General features: G+C 36.0%; 1 protein-coding gene across 4 annotated transcripts in view; it reads left to right on the top strand.

Annotated features, from left to right (window-relative positions):
* DLGAP1 (DLG associated protein 1) overlaps positions 1 to 20,859 on the top strand; it is a 1,118,212-nt gene that overhangs the window by 587,255 nt on the left and 510,098 nt on the right. For 3 of the 4 annotated variants that reach the window (XM_051970401.1, XM_051970402.1, XM_051970399.1), the window contains exon 4: positions 3,482 to 3,583. The exons of the other annotated variant lie outside the window; for it this stretch is intronic. The gene's annotated coding sequence lies outside the window, so the exon portion shown is untranslated. The remainder of the gene's footprint in view (positions 1 to 3,481; positions 3,584 to 20,859) is intronic. 4 annotated transcript variants of the gene reach the window in all.

Raw genomic sequence — 20,859 nt, 5'->3', positions numbered from 1 at the left:
AATGTCAAAGGTGACTTGGCTGTTGACTCTTCAATCAACAAGCATCTACTATTTGCAAGTCACTAACTTTTTCTCATTCTGTAATGAGGTTAGGTCACATAAACTTCTCTGATATTCCATTTCCTCATTGCTAAAATACAATATTTTTAAGTATTGTTTACCCCTACAGGGTTATTATGAAAACTGTATTGTATAAGCCTGAATGTTTTACCACAAATATGAGTGAGGATGATAGTGATATTTGCCATTTATTGACATTTTTTCCTTTGGAGCCTCAAGTCTATGAAATCTGTAGCCTATGTACTAGAAATGTTCATCAGACAAATACTTAATTGTCCTTTGGCCTCTATCTATATAGGTACAGAAGATAGGGTTGTAAAACCTATCTCAACATATTGATGTGAGGATAAATTAGTCAATGCATTAAATTAGCATTTTTAAACATTAAAGTACTATACAAATACGAGTTATTATCATTTGAACAACATTATAAGCTATGGGATGGCAACACTGGGGATCTACTATTTTTTCAATCTAGAGTAACCAACTATTTGGAGCCTTTCATAGGATAATGCAAAGATTGTCTATCACTGAAATGACTTTGTCAGAATAGATTGAAGAAGATTCTTTCAAGTAAGCAATTTTCTTTATTTTTTTTCCTAATCATTCTGTTCCATGTGTTAAAATTCAAGATTTTAGAAAATGAATTCCGAATTACAATTTGACCAATGTGGCCACCAGAGGACACTGTGGGTATTAGCTAAATTGATTATTTCTCTCAATTAGAACCTTATTTAACTCAGCTCCATCTAGTGATTCTGCCTTCTGGTTGATTATACCAGGTTTTTGATCTCAGTCTAGTCATGTAAGTTTCCACAAATTGCATTATTCAATTTATTTGTCAGCTTCCATTTCTTCCGTGGACCACCTGCTTCATCAGTTCACCTTTATTGAAATCATGTCATTAGAAAGGATTTAGAACCGTAAGAGAAAATACAAGCATATTAATAACAGGGAGCATTAATTTCTTATAATACAAACTCATATCATAAATTTCATTTAATTCCTACTCTTACCTACCAAGAGAGGGAAAGGCATAAACCCAGAAATTTAATTTTCAGCTACTTGAGACGCTCCCTTGGTCTCTACCATCTTCAAGCCTCTTTAAGGGGCTATTCAACATCCTTGAACCTGCAACTGCTGCTGAAGCCAAGGACTATAGCCAGCCACAATAGACAGGAATCACAGCTTGGTCAGTTTTAGAAGGATGCTATATCAGAAGATTCTCTAGTCCATTGCTGACATCTTTGCCTTGTGTAGATACACAATGCTAGAATTTTATTTTGATGTTATTACTTCCACCTTATTTGGGACTTGACATTTTACTATTGTGAAAGTATGACTGCTCAGCAAGTAGATAAGGTATTTATGCCCCAAATTAAAGGGTACCAAAATCAATTTATTTTGCAAGTCTTTTGTGAATTTCATGCCTTTTCTTGAAATAATTGGCAACATCCTCACGTGGTCTAAAATCAGGGTAAATATTCAGAGCTCTTAATTAGTTCCTTGAGAGTTGAAAGTACATTTCATAGCATAAGATTTTCATGACTAAATAAGAGACCTCCTAAATTTTTAAATGACTAAAACAGTTAACAGCTTCATGACACTGAGGATAAAGGAAAGAGAATCATTTAAATGTCTCCCAGGACCTATGATCAACTGAACATTACTTTTTTAATTATATAAAACCATAGTTCTCAAGTTATTTTTTATTCCCAAAGCTCTCTAAGATAATCTACAACCATAATGTCCCACATAACTGATTACAGACATTTAGACTCTCATATGTTGCTTAATGAAGGATATCCTAATGACCATTTACCAGATTTTATTTTTATTGATGTTTATGAAGCTCTTATTACAATTCTTAGCCCTTGCTCCCAAACAATTAGTCAATAAGGTTTTCTGAAATACAGGTTTGTGATTTTCTATCTTATCTAAAATCCAACTAAGCAAGAGGATGGCTATTAATTCAATGCTTTTAGGTATTAATCTAGTTTCTGATCCAAGCATATGATTTGACATCAGGATCTTAGTGATATGCACTGGTCGGACATCCGAAACTATGTAAAAGTCTGACCTAACCCCAAGTCATCTCTAAAGCAAGAAAGATTATCCTGCTCTGGGCAAGTATGGATATCCTAAGTCTTGATTAGGTCTTAAAACTGCTTACTAACAACCCTTGACTCAGAGATAACTTGAAAATGGACCAGAAAATACAGAACTCATAAAGACTAAAATAGAACCTGCCTGATCTAATGCAAATCACTAGGCTCAAAATACCTTGATTTCTAATGGTAGAATAGTTGGCCCCTGACCATTTCACCCCTATATTCTATTCCTGAATCCCAGATGGATTCATTCAAATATAAATCCTTAATTTTGAACTTGGTTGCTATTAAATTAAATTAATCAATGTGTATTTTTAAAACTATTTTATAATTCACAGAGAGTCTGTGATGATTTAGTAATAGGATGTTCTTGATTCTAGAAAGTTTTTGTAAAGTTAGTATTGGCTAGATTTTGAGTTTCTCATTAGAAAAAAAAAAAGAAATTCAGAGTACTTGACAATATGATGGTAGGTCAAACTGATAACTACTTTATCTTTCTTTTATCCATGTTGAAAAGATTTTCTACAAAGTACATTGTTCAGTCTCAATATTGTATCTAATATCTCTCCTTAACTCCTGTAAGATTATATTTTTATATATTTTACAGTTATTTATATATTTATTTGTATATATTTCATATAATTGTATATATATTTATATTATATATGAATGTGTATTATATAATTTAATTATTTTATATATATTTAATGATGATTGTAAGCAGAATATTTTTATAAAATTATATGCAATTTGGATCTAAGTACATGAGCAATGATGAAAAGCACGTCCCAGTTTTCTTTTTAAGAAGTTAGTTTTTTCAGAAAGAGGTTTTGTATCTCTTTTACCATTTTACCAATTCTGATTTTTAAGAAGTTATTTTCTTCAGTATTTTTGTGTCTCTTTTTACCAAACCATTATTTCTTTTTTCATATATTCTTGCATAGCTCTCCTTTATTTTTTCAAGTTTTCTTTCTTGTTCTTATTTGATTTTTAAAATAATCTTTTTGTTTTTAATCTCTTTTTTTAGCTCTGCTAGGAATTCTCATGGGGTTTGTGTCCAATCTATATTTGTCTTTGAGACTTTGCTTAAAGATGTTTTTAAGTCTTGTCTCCTATTAAGTTTGTGTGTAGAGTTTCCCTGTCATCACAGTAGCTTTTTATGGTCAGGGTTCTTGTTATAGTATTTATTCATTTTTCCAGGATACTTCTTGATTTGGGACTTTATGTTAGAATTGGGCTCTTTTCTTCTCTGACTCTTCCAGGCATTCCTGGCCTAAGATTTTATCTTTCATATCCTTCTGCTTTCACAGCTCACTCTGGCAGCCTGTAAGTTTTTGGTGATTCCAATGTGGTGTGATCTGGGGAGAGATCTGGTCACTGCCCTCCTGGTCTGTGCTCTGGTCTATACCCAGGTAAGCTCCCTACTCCCTCATGATTTTGACTTTTTCTCTGTCCTAGAACTGTAACCTAGAATTGGGGTAATGTGGGACAGAGATACTAAATGGCACCTGATCCTGTGCATAATGCTAGTACAAGAGTACCCTGGAATCTCTTTCTGACAGATGTGTAGTCCCATTACTTTTCCTGAGTGTTGCTGTCCCACAGTCCACAGAAGGTTCCACTTCTGCCATAGTTCTCACCTACTTTCCCCCTAGTGTTTGTGGATCTCCTTATCTCTTCCTAAACTGCCTTGGACTAAAAAAAAAAAAAAAATGACTCATTGTGCCTTTTTTCTTGAGACTTTCCCACTTAGAATTCACTGTGAAGCTTTTTGTGGTTGTTTTATAGAAGAAGTTTTGGGGCAGGCTTGGAAGTTGTGACCTTTCACTCTGCTGTCTTGATTCAACAGCCCACTTGTCATTTTTCCAATAAATAATACCAAGTTATCTTTTAGTTGGGGGACAATGTATAGTAAAATGCATGCCTAACTGAGAGTCAAAAGAAGTATGTTTGAATTTGAATTCTGCTATGTGGCCTTGGACAAGATCCCTAATTTCTTTAAGTCTCAATTTCCTTATCTGATAATATTGAACTAGATAACTACTAAAGGACACTTCCAACTTTAAAACATACATCATTTTTTTTATTTTTGTGTGGTTACATTTGAATAATTGTATATTCCAAAGTGTTAAAAGTAAATATTTGAGAATAATCTGCTTTTTTGGAATTGCTAACTTTTTTAAAATTTGGATATTTCTCAATGTGATAATGATGATAATGATAGTTGACATTTAAAGAGAGATCACTGGTTTACAAAAAATATGGCAAAAGCTTTCTCATTTAAACCTCACATTAACTTGGGTGATAAGCAAGTCAGATATCCCAGTTTTCATGATGAGGAAACTGAGGCTCAGAGGTTGTCTCTTGTGCTAATTTATGCAAGTAAGTGGCAATTCTGGTTCTAATACTTCAGGTTTCTGGCTCCAATTCCAATTTTTGAAGATTTAACAGAGTCAAAAAAAACTTGACCTTTAAAAAATCCTCTAGAATTCTCAGTAAACAAATCGGATCTTCTCCTACACTATAAAACCTCAGATATTCAGCCCACCATAAATTCTCTCATAATTTTACTTGAATAGTGAGTCTATTTCATATTACTCTGAAAAACTGTATACTATTGCTTTATTGGAAGAACAAATATTAATCAAATTTAATATTATTAAGCACCAATTAAATGTTCAGTGTTTAAGGCAGTGCACATCATACAATCTGAGCTCTTTACATCCTTACATTGCTTTTTATTGTAATCACCAGAAAATACAAATTGATATGGATTTATCACCTATTAGTAAATATGATACTAATCCTAAATGGAATTGGATAAACAAAAGCGATATAGTGAAAAAAGCACCAGGCTTATAAGGTTCAATAACATTTCATTGTATTAGAGATAAAGATATTTATGTGGAGCTTTTCTGACTCCCACTCACATTGACAAAGGGCAGCTCAGAGTGCAGCTATTTATCCCCTTGGATTTCTAGGTATAACTCTAAAGAGCTGTGGGATTTTATGAATGCATAAACCCCATCTAGTATACTCCCCATTGATTATCAGCCAGAATAAATTAGCTTTTAGAAAGAGTATTACTACACATACATAGCAATGATAACTGTTATAGAAACTTAGTGCACTCTCCACCTCTGCCCAAACTAGAGACACATGCTCCCCTTTGTACCTATAAGGTTTCTGGGAAAATGAGAATCAAACTTGGAAAAGCTCATGTGACCAGAAAGTAAACTCACAGTTCCTGATTATTAAAAATCTTTTCCCTTCGTGAAAATCTCACGAAGTTCTCCTTAGGCATTACACTCTGCTGGGTTCCAAGAATTGTTAATCCTAAAATGTTTTTCCTTAGTGTGATAATACTACTATAGTTTGTGGTTAATGGTAGATCGACTCTGATGGATCCTCCCAGTTTACACAGTTCTTAGTGATTCCTTCTCTGAAGCTTGGCTAGCACTACTCCACCACTAGACTTAATTAGCTTACTGGGTGATGTGATGGCCTAGAGGTATGTCTAAATCTTTCAGTAAATCCCAAGATATTTCCCATAAGGCGCCCTTATCCATTGATCCAAGCATTCCACTGCTCCCAAACTGAGAAATATACATATCTAGTTTACCCTTTTGATTCAGTTAAGAAGCATGTAACTCCTTTATTTACATTTTTTGAGGAAAGGTTAAAAACCCCTTTTCTTTATAGTTATATTACCTACCTCACAAGGTGTCAGTAATCAAAGACTGAAATTAGAATAATATATTGTAGATAGAATGCTGGATTTGAAAAGATCCAATTTCAAATCCTGTTTTAGACACTTATTATCCACGGGACTTCTCTGAGCCTACATTTTCTTAACTGTTAAATTAAAATAATAAAACTGAAATATATACTTCTGAATTTTGTTATAATGCTCAAATGAGATAATTGTATATAAAGAAATAAGCAATTTTTAAAGCATTATAAAATGTCAATTGGGGGCAGTTAAGTGGTGCAGTGGATAGAGCACCAGCCCTGAAGTCAGGAGGACCTGAGTCAAATCTGGTCTCAGACACTCAGTACTTTCTAGCTGTGTGACCCTGGGCAAGTCACTTAACCCCAATTGCCTCAGCAAAAAAAATAAAATAAAATAAAATGTCGATTGGTATATAAACAAATATGATCACATATATTAATTGATTTGTAACTAATATTGAAATTAGAACTGTTTGGTAGTCTTTCTAGCTACAAATAACTAACACTGAAATTAGAACTGTTTAATCTGTCTAAGTACAAATAGATGGGAGGGCTGGTAGCACTCTTGTGACAATTCTGGTTCTGTAAACATTTGCAAAGATTCATGGATACTTCTTAAGTAATACATTTTACATAGAAATAAAAATACCAATTTATATTATAAGACTTAAGAAATTCCACAATTCTTTCATATGTGTTTTCTGATATGATCATTACAAGGATTCCTTGGACCATTTTTATTTCACAAACTAAGAAACAGAGGGCTCAGATATCATATGTGAACCAGTATGGTTCAACACCCTTTAAGTTTGTACAATTTCAAATATCTTTCCCAGCTCTAAATTTTTGGGGGGGTTAATTATTCTGACTTCCCAATCCACAGCTCTTTTCACAATATACTCTTGCTTCTAAAAGGAAAAAAAGAAAAGAAAAGAAAAATGCACCAAGGAGAAGAATCCAAATTAAGAACATGAAAGTTAGGACACTGGATGGTGAAAGAATGTGACTAGAGGGACTTTTCAGGAATTTGGAGCTATGTAAGAGCCTTTGCTCTTCACATAAGATGGACCTGGACATACATGGGAACAAAACAGCCTGTTGCTTTTTCTCACAGAAAAATAAAGGGGAATCCATAGAAAATCATCAAAGGCAAGAGCATCAAATAAGAAGTCTAATAAAAATGAATCTATATGACTGTCTTGGAGACATGTGATTTTTTTCATTACAGGAGGTTTTCAATCATAAACCAGATTATTGGTGAACTGGAAAGAGTGTTGAATTTGAGGTCAGGGAACCTGGGTTCACCATGTAACGTTAGGCAATTCAGTTTCTTCACCCAAAAAGCATGTGAGGAAAGGATGGATTAGAGAACATCTAAAGTATTTATCAATTCTAAATCTTTAATTTTATGACAATTTGTCAGTAATGATATAGAGTAAAACATGCTTTGGATGGAGGTTAGGCTGGGTGACATCTGAATGTTCTTTTAACTCTACTTCAATAATTCTATTATTCCAGAATAATATGGAAAACATCTGGGTAAAAATCTGATTGAAGCACTTACACAGGATCTTTGGGGAAATATCAGACTTTTAATGACCTATGATTTGAATCCTTACTTATTCCAACTCAATGTGTGTGGGTATCCATTTATATTCTTTCAGACATCATCTAGGAATATTCATGTTTATGTATTTCCTCATGTGTATCCCTCTCTCCTCTCTTTGTGCATTTTTCTACTTCTGTCTTTGTATCTTCCTCTGTGTGTATTTTTCTCATACTTCCTTTAATAAAGACTGTGAATTATCAGTAATATGACAGTACTGAGTACTAATTGAGTGAAATGTATAACAGCATTTTTTTTAAATTAATGATGCTTAACAGGGGAGATTTCTCTTTAGATCTCTATTAGTATGTCTTTACTAAGAAAATGAGATGAAACTAGAATTTTGTTTAGGAGAGAATTATTAAGTGTTTTGATAAGTCAGGTGATAATTAGTGCAATTTATAGCATGCCTACATAAAGTTAGAAAGCTTTAAAATTTAACACGTACGGACTTCCGGTTAAGATGGCGGAGAGGAGGCTCACAGTTGCATAAGCTCCGCGCTTTCTCTCACTATCCACTTCATTACAAGCCTCTGAATCAATGCTTGACTGAAAAAAACCCACAAATAGTTACCAAGAGAAGCCATCCTTGAGATCCGCCACGAAAGGTCTGTCTTTACTGGAGGGCTGGGGCGGTTTTAGATCGGGCGCAGGCTGAGGGCAGCGGCAGTGAGGGCACAGGAGAAGACTGGAGAGGGGGTGGAGAGTGATCGCAGCCGTCTCTGCAGGGAGAGCTTCGCTACAGGTTTGGAACCTGCAGCAAGTCAACAGCCCGGCAGAGAAGCTAAAAACACCGGGGCTGAAGAACACAACCCCAAACAGCTGGAGTCTCTCAGGACCTGGCCCCCCCCCCTTCCCCCCCCTCAGTGACTCAGCACGCTTTGGGATCTCAGAGCGCAGGCGCAGCACAGTCCTGCTAGTGCCTCACTACTGCCACCTACAGTCTGTAGAGGAAGTTCGATAACACACCCAGCCCCCCCCCCAAAGAAAGACTCCAGTTTTTTCTGTTTTTCTTTGGTAGTTTATCTCTGATTAATAGACAGAATGAGCAAGAAGCTGAAGAGGACTTTAACCCTTGACAGCTTCTATACAGATAGAGAGCAGACTCTAAATCCTGAGGAGACTAAAAACAGGCAGTCCCCAGGTGATTCCCCAAAGGAGGAAATCATCTGTTCCTCAGCACAGATGAACCTCATAGAAGTGATTAAAAAGGCTCTCACAAGGGAGCTAGAAGAAAAATGGGAAAAGAGTCTGGAGAAAGTTAAAGAGAGAGTGGATAAAGAAGTAAAATCCTTGAAAAATAGGATTAGTGAACTGGAAACAGAAAACAGCTCTCTAAAAAACAAAATTGGTGAAATGGAAAAAAATTCCACAGAACAAAAGAACTCAATTGGACAATTAGAGAAAGATTTTAAAAAAGTGAGTGAAGAGAATACTTCACTGAAAATCAGAATTGAACAAGTGGAATTGAATGACTCGAGGAGACAAGAAGAATCAGTCAAGCAAATCCAAAAAAATCAAACAATGGAGAAAAATGTGAAATACCTTCTGGGGAAGACAACAGACCTGGAAAACAGATCCAGGAGAGACAATCTGAGAATCATTGGACTCCCAGAAAAACATGATGAAAAAAAAAGCCTGGACACTGTCTTCCAGGAAATCATCAAAGAGAACTGCCCAGAAGTCATAGGAACAGAGGAAAAAATAAACATTGAAAGGATTCATCGATCACCCACTGAAAGGGATCCTAAAATCAAAACACCAAGGAATATAGTGGCCAAATGCCAGAACCCTCAGGTGAAAGAAAAAATATTGCAAGCGGCTAGAAAAACCCAATTCAAGTATCAAGGAGCCACAATAAGGATCACCCAGGATCTGGCAGCATCCACATTAAAAGATCGAAGGGCCTGGAATATGATATTCCGAAAGGCTAAGGAACTTGGTATGCAACCAAAAATAACTTACCCAGCGAGAATGAGCATCTTTTTCCAGGGAAGAAGATGGACATTCAACGAAGTAAGCGAATTTCATCTATTTCTGATGAAAAAACCAGAACTTAACAAAAAGTTTGATCTACAAATATAGAACTCAAGAGAAATCTAAAAAGGTAAAGATTAATCTTGGGAACTATATTTTGACTATATAGATGTATAAAGAATACATGTATACCTTGTTCTAGAAATTGATGTGGAAAGGACATTGTACCAGAAAAAGGGTAAAGTGGGGGTAGTACATCTCATGAAGAGGCATAGGAAACCTATTATATCTGAGAGAAAGAATGGAGGGGGATGAATATAGTGGGTATCTTACTGCCTTCAGAATTGGCTTTAAGTGAAAAATCTTAAGACATATTCAATCTATGGTGAAACTTCTCCCATCTCATTGAAAAGTGAGAAGGGAAAAGTGGAAAGGGAAGGAATAAGCTAAGCGGAAGGGAATACGGGAACTGGGAGGGAAAGGGGTAAGATAGGGGGAGGAACTCTAAGGCGGGGGGAGGGACACTAAAAAGGGAGGGCTGTGAGAAGCAAGGGGTGCTCACAAGCTTAATACTTGGAAGGGGGGGAAAGGGGAAAGAAGGGAGGAAAGCATAAACCGGGGTTAACAAGATGGCAAGTAATACAGAATTGGTCATTCTAACCATAAACGTGAACGGGGTAAACTCCCCCATAAAGAGGAAGCGGTTAGCAGAATGGATTAAAAGCCAGAATCCTACAATATGTTGTTTACAGGAAACACACCTGAAGCGGGGAGATACATGCAGGTTAAAGGTAAAAGGTTGGAGCAAAACCTACTATGCTTCAGGTGAAGTCAAAAAAGCAGGGGTAGCCATCCTGATCTCAGATCAAGCTAAAGCAAAAATTGACCTAATTAAAAGAGATAAGGAAGGACACTATATCTTGCTAAAGGGTAGCATGGATAATGAAGCACTATCTATATTAAACATATATGCACCAAGTGGGGTAGCATCTAAATTCTTAAAAGAGAAACTAAGAGAGCTGCAAGAAGAAATAGACAGTAAAACTATAATAGTGGGAGATCTTAACCTTGCACTCTCAGAATTAGATAAATCAAACCAGAAAATAAATAAGAAAGAAGTCAAAGAGGTAAACAGAATACTAGAAAAGCTAGATATGATAGATCTCTGGAGAAAATGTAATGGAGACAGAAAGGAATACACTTTCTTTTCAGCAGTTCATGGAACCTATACAAAAATTGACCATATATTAGGACATAAAAACCTCAAACTCAAATGTAGTAAGGCAGAAATAGTAAATGCATCCTTTTCAGACCACGATGCAATGAAAATTACATTCAACAAAAAAGCAGGGGGAAGTAGACCAAAAAATAATTGGAAACTAAATAATCTCATACTAAAGAATGATTGGGTAAAACAGCAAATCATAGACATAATTAATAACTTCACCCAAGAAAACGATAATAATGAGACATCATACCAAAATGTATGGGATGCAGCCAAAGCGGTAATAAGGGGAAATTTCATATCTCTAGAGGCCTATTTGTATAAAATAGAGAAAGAGAAGGTCAATGAATTGGGTTTGCAATTAAAAATGCTAGAAAAGGAACAAATTAAAAACCCCCAGTCAAACACTAAACTTGAAATTCTAAAAGTAAAAGGTGAGATCAATAAAATTGAAAGTAAAAAAACTATTGAATTGATTAATAAAACTAAGAGTTGGTTCTATGAAAAAACCAACAAAATAGACAAACCCTTAGTAAATCTGATTAAAAAAGGAAAGAGGAAAATCAAATTGTTAGTCTTAAAAATGAAAAGGGAGAACTCACTACTAACGAAGAGGAAATTAGAGCAATAATTAGGAGTTACTTTGCCCAACTTTATGCCAACAAATTCGACAACTTAAATGAAATAGAAAAATACCTCCAAAAATACAGCTTGCCCAAACTAACAGAGGAAGAAGTAAATATCCTAAACAGTCCCATCTCAGAAAAAGAAATAGAACAAACTATCAATCAACTCCCTAAGAAAAAATCCCCAGGACCAGATGGATTTACATGTGAATTCTACCAAACATTTAAAGAACAATTAACTCCAATGTTATATAAACTATTTGAAAAAATAGGGATTGAAGGAGTCCTACCAAACTCCTTTTATGACACAGATATGGTACTGATACCTAAACCAGGTAGGCTGAAAACAGAGAAAGAAAATTACAGACCAATCTCCCTAATGAATATTGATGCTAAAATCTTAAATAAAATATTAGCAAAAAGATTACAGAAAATTGTCACCAGGATAATACACTATGACCAAGTAGGATTTATACCAGGAATGCAGGGCTGGTTCAATATTAGGAAAACTATTAACATAATTGACTATATCAATAACCAAACAAACAAAAACCACATGATCATCTCAATAGATGCAGAAAAAGCATTTGATAAAATCCAACATCCATTCCTAATAAAAACACTTGAGAGCATAGGAATAAATGGACTTTTCCTTAAAATAGTCAGGAGCATATATTTAAAACCATCAGTAAGCATCATATGCAATGGGGAAAAACTGGAACCTTTCCCAGTAAGATCTGGAGTGAAGCAAGGTTGCCCACTATCACCATTATTATTTAATATCGTATTAGAAACACTAGCCTCGGCAATAAGAGTCGAGAAAGATATAAAAGGAATTAGAGTAGGCAATGAGGAAACCAAACTATCACTCTTTGCAGATGATATGATGGTATACCTAGAGAACCCCAGAGATTCTACCAAAAAGCTATTGGAAATAATTCATAATTTTAGCAAAGTAGCTGGCTACAAAATAAATCCCCATAAATCCTCAGCATTTTTATACATCACCAACAAAACCCAACAGCAAGAGATACAAAGAGAAATTCCATTCAGAATAACTGTTGATACCATAAAATATTTGGGAATCTATCTACCAAAGGAAAGTCAGGAATTATATGAGCAAAATTATAAAAAAGTCTCCACACAAATAAAGTCAGACTTAAATAATTGGAAAAATATTAAGTGCTCTTGGATCGGCCGAGCGAACATAATAAAGATGACAATACTCCCTAAACTAATCTATTTATTTAGTGCTATACCAATCAGACTTCCAAGAAAATATTTTATTGATCTAGAAAAAATAACAACAAAATTCATATGGAACAATAAAAAGTCGAGAATCTCAAGGGAATTAATGAAAAAAAAATCAAATGAAAGTGGCCTAGCTGTACCTGATCTAAAATTATATTATAAAGCAGCAGTCACCAAAACCATTTGGTATTGGCTAAGAAATAGATTAGTGGATCAGTGGAAAAGGCTAGGCTCACAAGACAGAATAGTCAACTATAGCAATCTAGTGTTTGACAAACCCAAAGCCCCTAACTTCTGGGAAAAGAATTCAATATTTGATAAAAACTGCTGGGATAATTGGAAATTAGTATGGCAGAAATTAGGCATGGACCCACACTTAACACCATATACCAAGATAAGATCAAAATGGGTCTATGACCTAGGCATAAAGAACGAGACTATAAATAAATTAGAGGAACATAGAATAGTTTATCTCTCAGACTTGTGGAGGAGAAAGAAATTTGTGACCAAAGATGAACTAGAGACCATTACTGACCACAGAATAGAAAATTTCGATTACATCAAATTAAAAAGCCTTTGTACAAATAAAACTAATGCAAACAAGATTAGAAGGGAAGCAACAAACTGGGAAAACATTTTCACAGTTAAAGGTTCTGATAAAGGCCTCATTTCCAAAATATATAGAGAACTGACTCAAATTTATAAGAAATCAAGCCATTCTCCAATTGATAAATGGTCAAAGGATATGAACAGACAATTTTCAGAGGATGAGATTGAAACTATTACCACTCATATGAAAGAGTGTTCCAAATCATTATTGATCAGAGAAATGCAAATTAAGACAACTCTGAGATACCACTACACACCTGTCAGATTGGCTAAGATGACAGGAAAAAATAATGATGAATGTTGGAGGGGATGCGGGAAAACTGGGACACTAATGCATTGTTGGTGGAGTTGTGAACGAATCCAACCATTCTGGAGAGCAATCTGGAATTATGCCCAAAAAATTATCAAAATGTGCATATCCTTTGATCCAGCAGTGTTTCTATTGGGCTTATATCCCAAAGAAATACTAAAGAAGGGAAAGGGACCTGTATGTGCCAAAATGTTTGTAGCAGCCCTGTTTGTAGTGGCTAGAAACTGGAAAATGAATGGATGCCCATCAATTGGAGAATGGCTGGGTAAATTGTGGTATATGAATGTTATGGAATATTATTGTTCTGTAAGAAATGACCAGCAGGATGAATACAGAGAGGCTTGGAGAGACCTACATGAACTGATGCTAAGTGAAATGAGCAGAACCAGGAGATCATTATACACTTCGACAACGATATTGTATGAGGACATATTTTGATGGAAGTGGATTTCTTTGACAAAGAGACCTGAGTTTCAATTGATAAATGACGGACAAAAGCAGCTACACCCAAAGAAAGAACACTGGGAAACGAATGTGAACTATCTGCATTTTTGTTTCTCTTCCCGGATTATTTATACCTTCTGAATCCAATTCTCCCTACGCAACAAGAGAACTGTTCGGTTCTGCAAACATATATTGTATCTAGGATATACTGCAACATATCCAACATATAAAGGACTGCTTGCCATCTAGGGGAGGGGGTGGAGGGAGGGAGGGGAAAAAAAAATCGGAACAGAAATGAGTGTAAATATAATGTAATTATTAAATAAAAAAATTAAAAAAAAAAAAAAAAAAAAAAAAAAAAAAAAAAAAAAAAAAAAGAAAATCATGAACAAAAAAAAAAAAAAAAAAAAAAAAAAAAAAAAAAAAAAAAAAAAAAAAAATTTAACACGTACAAATTAAAATCCTTTGATTTGGATAATTAAAACATTTTATTTTCTGGAAAATAGCTTCCAGTCATGTCCTACGGCACAAAATTAAGAAATAAAGGATGTTTTTTAGAGTTCTGCCTAAAAGAGTCATCTTGCTTTCAATCCAGTTATTCATTAAGCACCCCCTATGTTCAAGACACTATTCCAAGTGCTGGCATACAAATTTAAAATAGGCCCTGTTTTCCCAGGACTATATTCTGCTGGAATTTTAGAATACTAAAGACTATTTAGTGCAATAAAATGGCACAATGGCTAGAGTGTCAAGCCTGGAGTCAAAAAGACTTGAATTCATATCTGCCCTCAGACATTTGCTATGTGACACCAGGCAAACTGCTTAACCCTCTGCCTCTATTATCTCTTCTTTATAATAAGCTAGGGAAAGAAATGGTTAAAAAAAAGTTTGCTGAGAAAACCCCAAAAAGGTGAAGAAGAGTCAAATATTACTAAATGACTGAACAACAATCTAATAAATTCAATTCATTCTGTGATTCACTCATTCTCCCCTCACTTAAACAGATGTATACACACAAACACACACACACACACACACACACACACACACACACACACACACACAGAAAATTGTAGAAAAGAAGCCTTGATTTCTTCCAGAAAGTATTTATATAGTCAATTTTCATTTATCCAGCCCATAGGCTGTAATTCTCCAGTATTCTTCTTTTGGATACATAGTATTCCATGATTCTCTGATTTTTAACACCTGCACCAGAAATTAGGTAGAAGGAGGAAGAAGGAAAATTACATCATAATATTATGCTTTATCTTTTCAAGAGTTTTATTTTGGAAGTGATCAAAAAATCATGGCAAAAGTGAATGAGATTTTGTTATCTCTCGGTTTAATTTATGTTTTACTACATTCCTTCTCCCCCCAAAAATGATCATGTCCTTTCTATTTAATTCAATATTATTCTCCTTTTGTATAGCAGTTTTACTGCATAGACAGTATAAAGAAGTTCCACGTGCAACTAGAACCACACATTCTATTAGTGCTAAAGTTGAAAAGAATGTGCAATGTTATATTAAGCAGTCATGACCTATGACAACATATTCTAATTTCCCAAGTAACTGAATAGTTTTCAGACTATGATCTGAATTTTTGCTTTTAAAAAGCAACAAAACAAAATAAAGTTAAGCCCAGTGTTTCCTACAATGTTAGAAATAGAAGAAACTTAGATCATTTCACAGTTCATTTTACAGATGAGAAAACCTAAGCCAAATGCAATGAGGGGACCAGCCCAAGATTCCTTAGTCATTAAGAAACAGAATCAGAATGTGAACCAAGCCTCATAATTTCAAGTAGTGATCTTTCCACCACATCATTCTCTCAACAGCTCACTGTGAACTGAAAGTTTGAACACTTAAAGAACACTTTATTTCAGTAGAAACTGATGCTTCCCTGTGTCTCTAAATGTGTTATTTATTTGGTCCTGGGAAGCAGACAAAAGGGCATTGTTATCCCTATGATGACATTAAAGTACCAGTGACCCAAAGTCACACTATTGGTCAATGTCAAGTCCAGAACTGAACTTCAGATCTTCAGGCTCCTAGTTTAAAGCTTTTCCCTGTGGGCCTCATCCTAGATTTCTTAGCATTCCATAATTTGACCAAAACCACATTTATATTTGAATAATGGGCACTGGCACTCATGAAGGAGGACTCATAATCTATTGATTTCATAACCTCAGAAATTGGGATGAGCAGCCTTTGTAAATAGCCAATTGTTCAGATTTCTTGGCAAGAATCTCACATCTTCACTTTCACCCTCAAGGTTTATTACTATGTTGTGTCTAATTCAATATAATCTAGTTCTGTGGAATAGTTTTTAGAAAGCTAAAAGCACAGGGATATTTTTTTGATGAAGCAGTTAGGATTGATTTGGCCAGGATTGCATAGCTAGTAAGTGGTAAATGTCTGAGGTCACATTTGACCTGCACATCTGACCTCCTGTTTCCAGAACCAGTGTTCTATCCACTGTGCCATCTAGGGTCCCCCCCACCTTTTTAAACCATTCCAGAAAAAGACAGAAAAAGAAATACACACAAATCTGCATATATATATATATACCTACATGCATACCTACACATACACATATATGCACATGCAATTACACATACATAGACAAGCAGACAAAAATATGGCTGAAATATAATGTAGATTTCTCTCTCAATGGTGTCTAATTTTGACTTTGAGATCAATGATAACTAAACTTACTTTCTTTTTTCGAATAAATTCAACTCCTGATCCTTATTATTTTGTTTGTGTATAACTCTTATTTCCTATCCTGATAACTCCTTAACTTAACTTATTTAACCTCTCCCTACCCATAGATCCCTCTTTATCTTCCCCCACCCCATGTTTTCCCTACCTTTTTATCCCATTGCCATTAATATACACACCTCATCCCACTCCTGTTATTCTAAACACCATTTTGCACCCCTTAACCAATTCCCTCCCCCCTTATTTCTTTAGAGATTTTGGAGAGTACAGTACCCTTCGTGGTATTTATTTAGTCTTCCTCCCTCATCTAATACTTCTGTGTCAATTCTTCCTTCTTCCAGCATTTTAAAATTGCTTTTTTTGTTTTTGTAAAATTTTCTCTTTGATCTGGGAGTTTTGAAATTTAAAAGTAAAATTCCCATGTGTTTTCCTTGTGGTATCTCTTTGAGGTGATAACCAGTGTATTTCTTTTTCTATTTCTACTTTCCACTCTTGTTCCATCACTTCAGGACAATTTTCTTTGGTTATCTTATATTATTCTGTCAAGGTTCTTTTTTTTTTTTTGGTCATAGCTTTCAAGTAGTCCGTTATTATTTTGTTTTATTTTCTTGCTTCATTCTATAGATATGTTGTTTTTCTTATGTTTCATATTCTGTATGAAAAATAGATTATAAGTTATTATTATTTAATAATAACTTTATATTGACAGAATCCACACCAGGGTAATTTTTTTACAACATTATCCCTTGCACTCGTTTCTGTTCCGATTTTTCCCCTCCCTCCCTCCACCCCCTCCCCTAGATGGCAAGCAGTCCTATATATGTTAGATATGTTGCAGTATATCCTAGATACAATATATGTTTGCAGAACCGAATAGTTCTCTTGTTGCATAGGGAGAATTGGATTCAGAAGGTAAAAATAACCCGGGAAGAAAAACAAAAATGCAAATAGTTCACATTCGTTTCCCAGTGTTCTTTCTTTGGATGTAGCTGCTTCTGTCCGTCATTTATCAATTGAAACTCAGTTAGGTCTCTTTGTCAAAGAAATCCACTTCCATCAAAATATGTCCTCATACAATATCGTTGTCGAAGTGTATAATGATCTCCTGGTTCTGCTCATTTCACTTAGCATCAGTTCAGTAAGTCTCTCCAAGCCTCTCTGTATTCATCCTGCTGGTCATTTCTTACAGAACAATAATATTCCATAACATTCATATACCACAATTTACTCAACCATTCTCCAGTTGATGGGCATCCTTTCATTTTCCAGTTTCTAGCCACTACAAACAGGGCAGCCACAAACATTTGGGCACATACAGGTCCCTTTCCCTTTTTTAGTATTTCTTTGGGGAGAATTTCTTAATGTAACAAACTCTAATTCTGGAATGGGGGAGAGTGGTGCCTCTGCTTCAGTTTACTTCTCCCCTCCGGCCTGGAACCCCAAACCAAGATCTCCACCTTCCTCTAAGTGTCCATAGTCAGCAGCTTCCCCACCCCATGGTTCTGAACTTCTTGTCCAGAGCTGAATCTCAGCAGCACCATGGGCCTGGTGTTTCCAATCACCCTAGGTTTCCTTAAACTTCCCGGGCTAATACCCCCAACTACCTATGCTGGCCAGGAAGTGAAAGTTCCTATAGCTGGGTGTGGCTACCTCTGAACCCAGCCAGCCTGCGGGCTCTTGCTCTTTCAGCAGAGCTGGCCTGGAGGTCTTTATATGCTCCACTTGGCCAAAGCTCTCCAGGGTTCTTTCTCCCAATCTTCTTAGATTGTCCCAGGAAGACTTGTTCTATCTCAAATCTTACTTGTTTTTCACCTGTCTATATTCACTCTGAGACACAATTTTGTTTTGTTTTTGGAGCAAATCTGGAGAGCTTGGAATTCTGCATCTTCCCAGAATCCTCCCCCAGGAAAGTGATTTTTTTAAAACACAAATTTTGACAAGGATGCATCTTGTGACTACTTGACAGCAATCCATTATATACTTTTTGGCTTCATGCAAATTGTTCAGCAAGTTATATTCCAACCTTAAGCCACAGGAGAGAAATAATTAGTGTTTCTGGAATCTAGAGAAAGGAAAGAGGTGCTTCCCTCTTCAAAGGTTTTTTGTTTTTTGTTTTTTTTTTTTTTTTTTTGGTTGTTGTTGTTGTTGTTGTTTTACAGTCACAGGAACAACCTGGATCTCCTTTCAGAGAGATACGTGGGATCCGAAGCGTTCTTTCATTCTCCTTTGATTCTGAGTGTATGTACCTCTGTGTGTGTGCAGACAGAGCAGTTCTGGGGAAAGAGAGAGGCTCTGTATAACTGAAAGGATGCAGAGTAGGAAGGCTCTTGGGTATAGGAGGCACAGTTGGTCATGCCTCTGTAAGTGCCTTACACGTAGCAGATGCTTTAAAAAATGTTTGTTGAATTGAATTGAATTGACATTCTTTGGCACACGCTGCGACATCGGAACCCAGTACCAGGTGTCATTAAAGACTGATTGTACTGTGATTCCATGAGCTCAAGTTGGGCATCTGGCTTCATTCCTGAAATATGTCTGAAAAATGTGTTTGCAGACATAGCAAGATAGAGTGTTTCACTAAGGATCCCTTTTCTTCTGGAATATACAGGACTATAATGCCAATCTTTGGGTTTCCAAATGTTTTAGAGGGAAACCCCAGGCAGTTATAACAGTTCATGGCCAACAAATTGCAGGAATAGTAACCCTAGAAACCCTCTTATTCTATGACCTTTCTCCAACTTGCTGTGAAAAATTGGTCCTTCTAAGTCTATCTGTTCCCTTCTAGAGCAAGTCAGCAAATCGAATCCAAATCAATAGCCCCAGAGGATATTCCGGCGCAGGATGAGGTGGGCTTTCTTTCAGTCACAACTTCTGGGCAGTGATCAGAAGCCTCAGGGTACCATTCATGTTTGTGATACACAGATACTACAATTTACAAATTAGCAAGGTCACAGCAGTTTGGCCCAGTTTCTCTATATTATTCTTTTAAGTATACCACAAAGATGCTACAACATGTTTGACTTCAGCAACACACACACAGAGAGAGAGAGAGAGAGAGAGAGAGAGAGAGAGAGAGAGAAAGTCTAAACCTCACCAACATCAGCAAGATTCTGTCCCTGTGTTTCACATTTTCTTTTGGACTTAGCACAAGTTACCACACATGCCTCATGCCCTGAATTCCCTTGACGCTCCTCCCCCAACCTAATTAATCACATTTCCTAAATCTAGATGAATGGAGATTGGGAGTAGCCCTGCAAGATAGAATCTGACTGGCTACCTTATCTCAGTTCCCTAAAGATAGTGTTGCTGTGATAACAGAACAATTCACAAATCCCTTTTACAATATTTACCCTCACAGAGAGACCTAGAGCATCTAGTAATTTGGGGAAATTTCAATCTTGACAGATGCTTATTCTTTCACACAAATCTCCCTCACAGAGTATAGAAACTCCTTTACAACAACCAATTCTCAGCATTACCTGCTATGTCTCTCAAGACAGAAATCTGTAATCATGCACTAAGCATGTACTGTATAACTCTTATGCTCCTAACTTTATCACAGAAATCCCAGCAATATTTCTATCAGCAACTCAGGTGTTTGACTTCCATCCACAAATCCAAGGATGAGTTTATCCCATAAGGCCCCAAACCAAGCCCCTTCCCAGAATTTATTCTGGATAGTCATGCAGAAGCAAGATGCATCAAAACAGGAATGCCCCATCCCTTATTTTTCTTTTCAGGCTAGCTGTCTGGTCAATGGGAGTTAATTCCATTCCTCTCAGTGAGAGGGAGGACCACCATGTACCCTGCCTCTATGTCCTTTCAATACTTCACCTGAGCTTCTCATGTAACTAAAACATCTCTGAGTCTTGACCCCTCTACCTTAGGGCTTTGGTCTTTTCCACTCATTCTGACTCCCAGCTTTCTTGTCCATGTGATCCCCCTCAGTTACAGTGTGAGCTTCTATCAGGGGTCCTCAAACTTTTTAAATAGGGGGCCAATTCACTGTCCCTCAGACTGTTGGAGGGCCGGACTATAGTAAAAACAAAAACTTTGTTTTGTGGGCCTTTAAATAAAGAAACTTCATAGCCCTGGGTGAGAGGGATAAATGTCCTCAGTTGCTGCATCTGGCCCGCGGCTGTAGTTTGAGGATCCCAGGCAGAGATAAGACTATCTCACTTCTTT

The sequence above is a fragment of the Antechinus flavipes genome, chromosome 1 (genome assembly GCF_016432865.1).
Source record: "Antechinus flavipes isolate AdamAnt ecotype Samford, QLD, Australia chromosome 1, AdamAnt_v2, whole genome shotgun sequence".
In the NCBI taxonomy this organism is placed as follows: Eukaryota; Metazoa; Chordata; class Mammalia; order Dasyuromorphia; family Dasyuridae; genus Antechinus; species Antechinus flavipes.
This window is presented reverse-complemented; position numbering and strand designations above follow the sequence as displayed.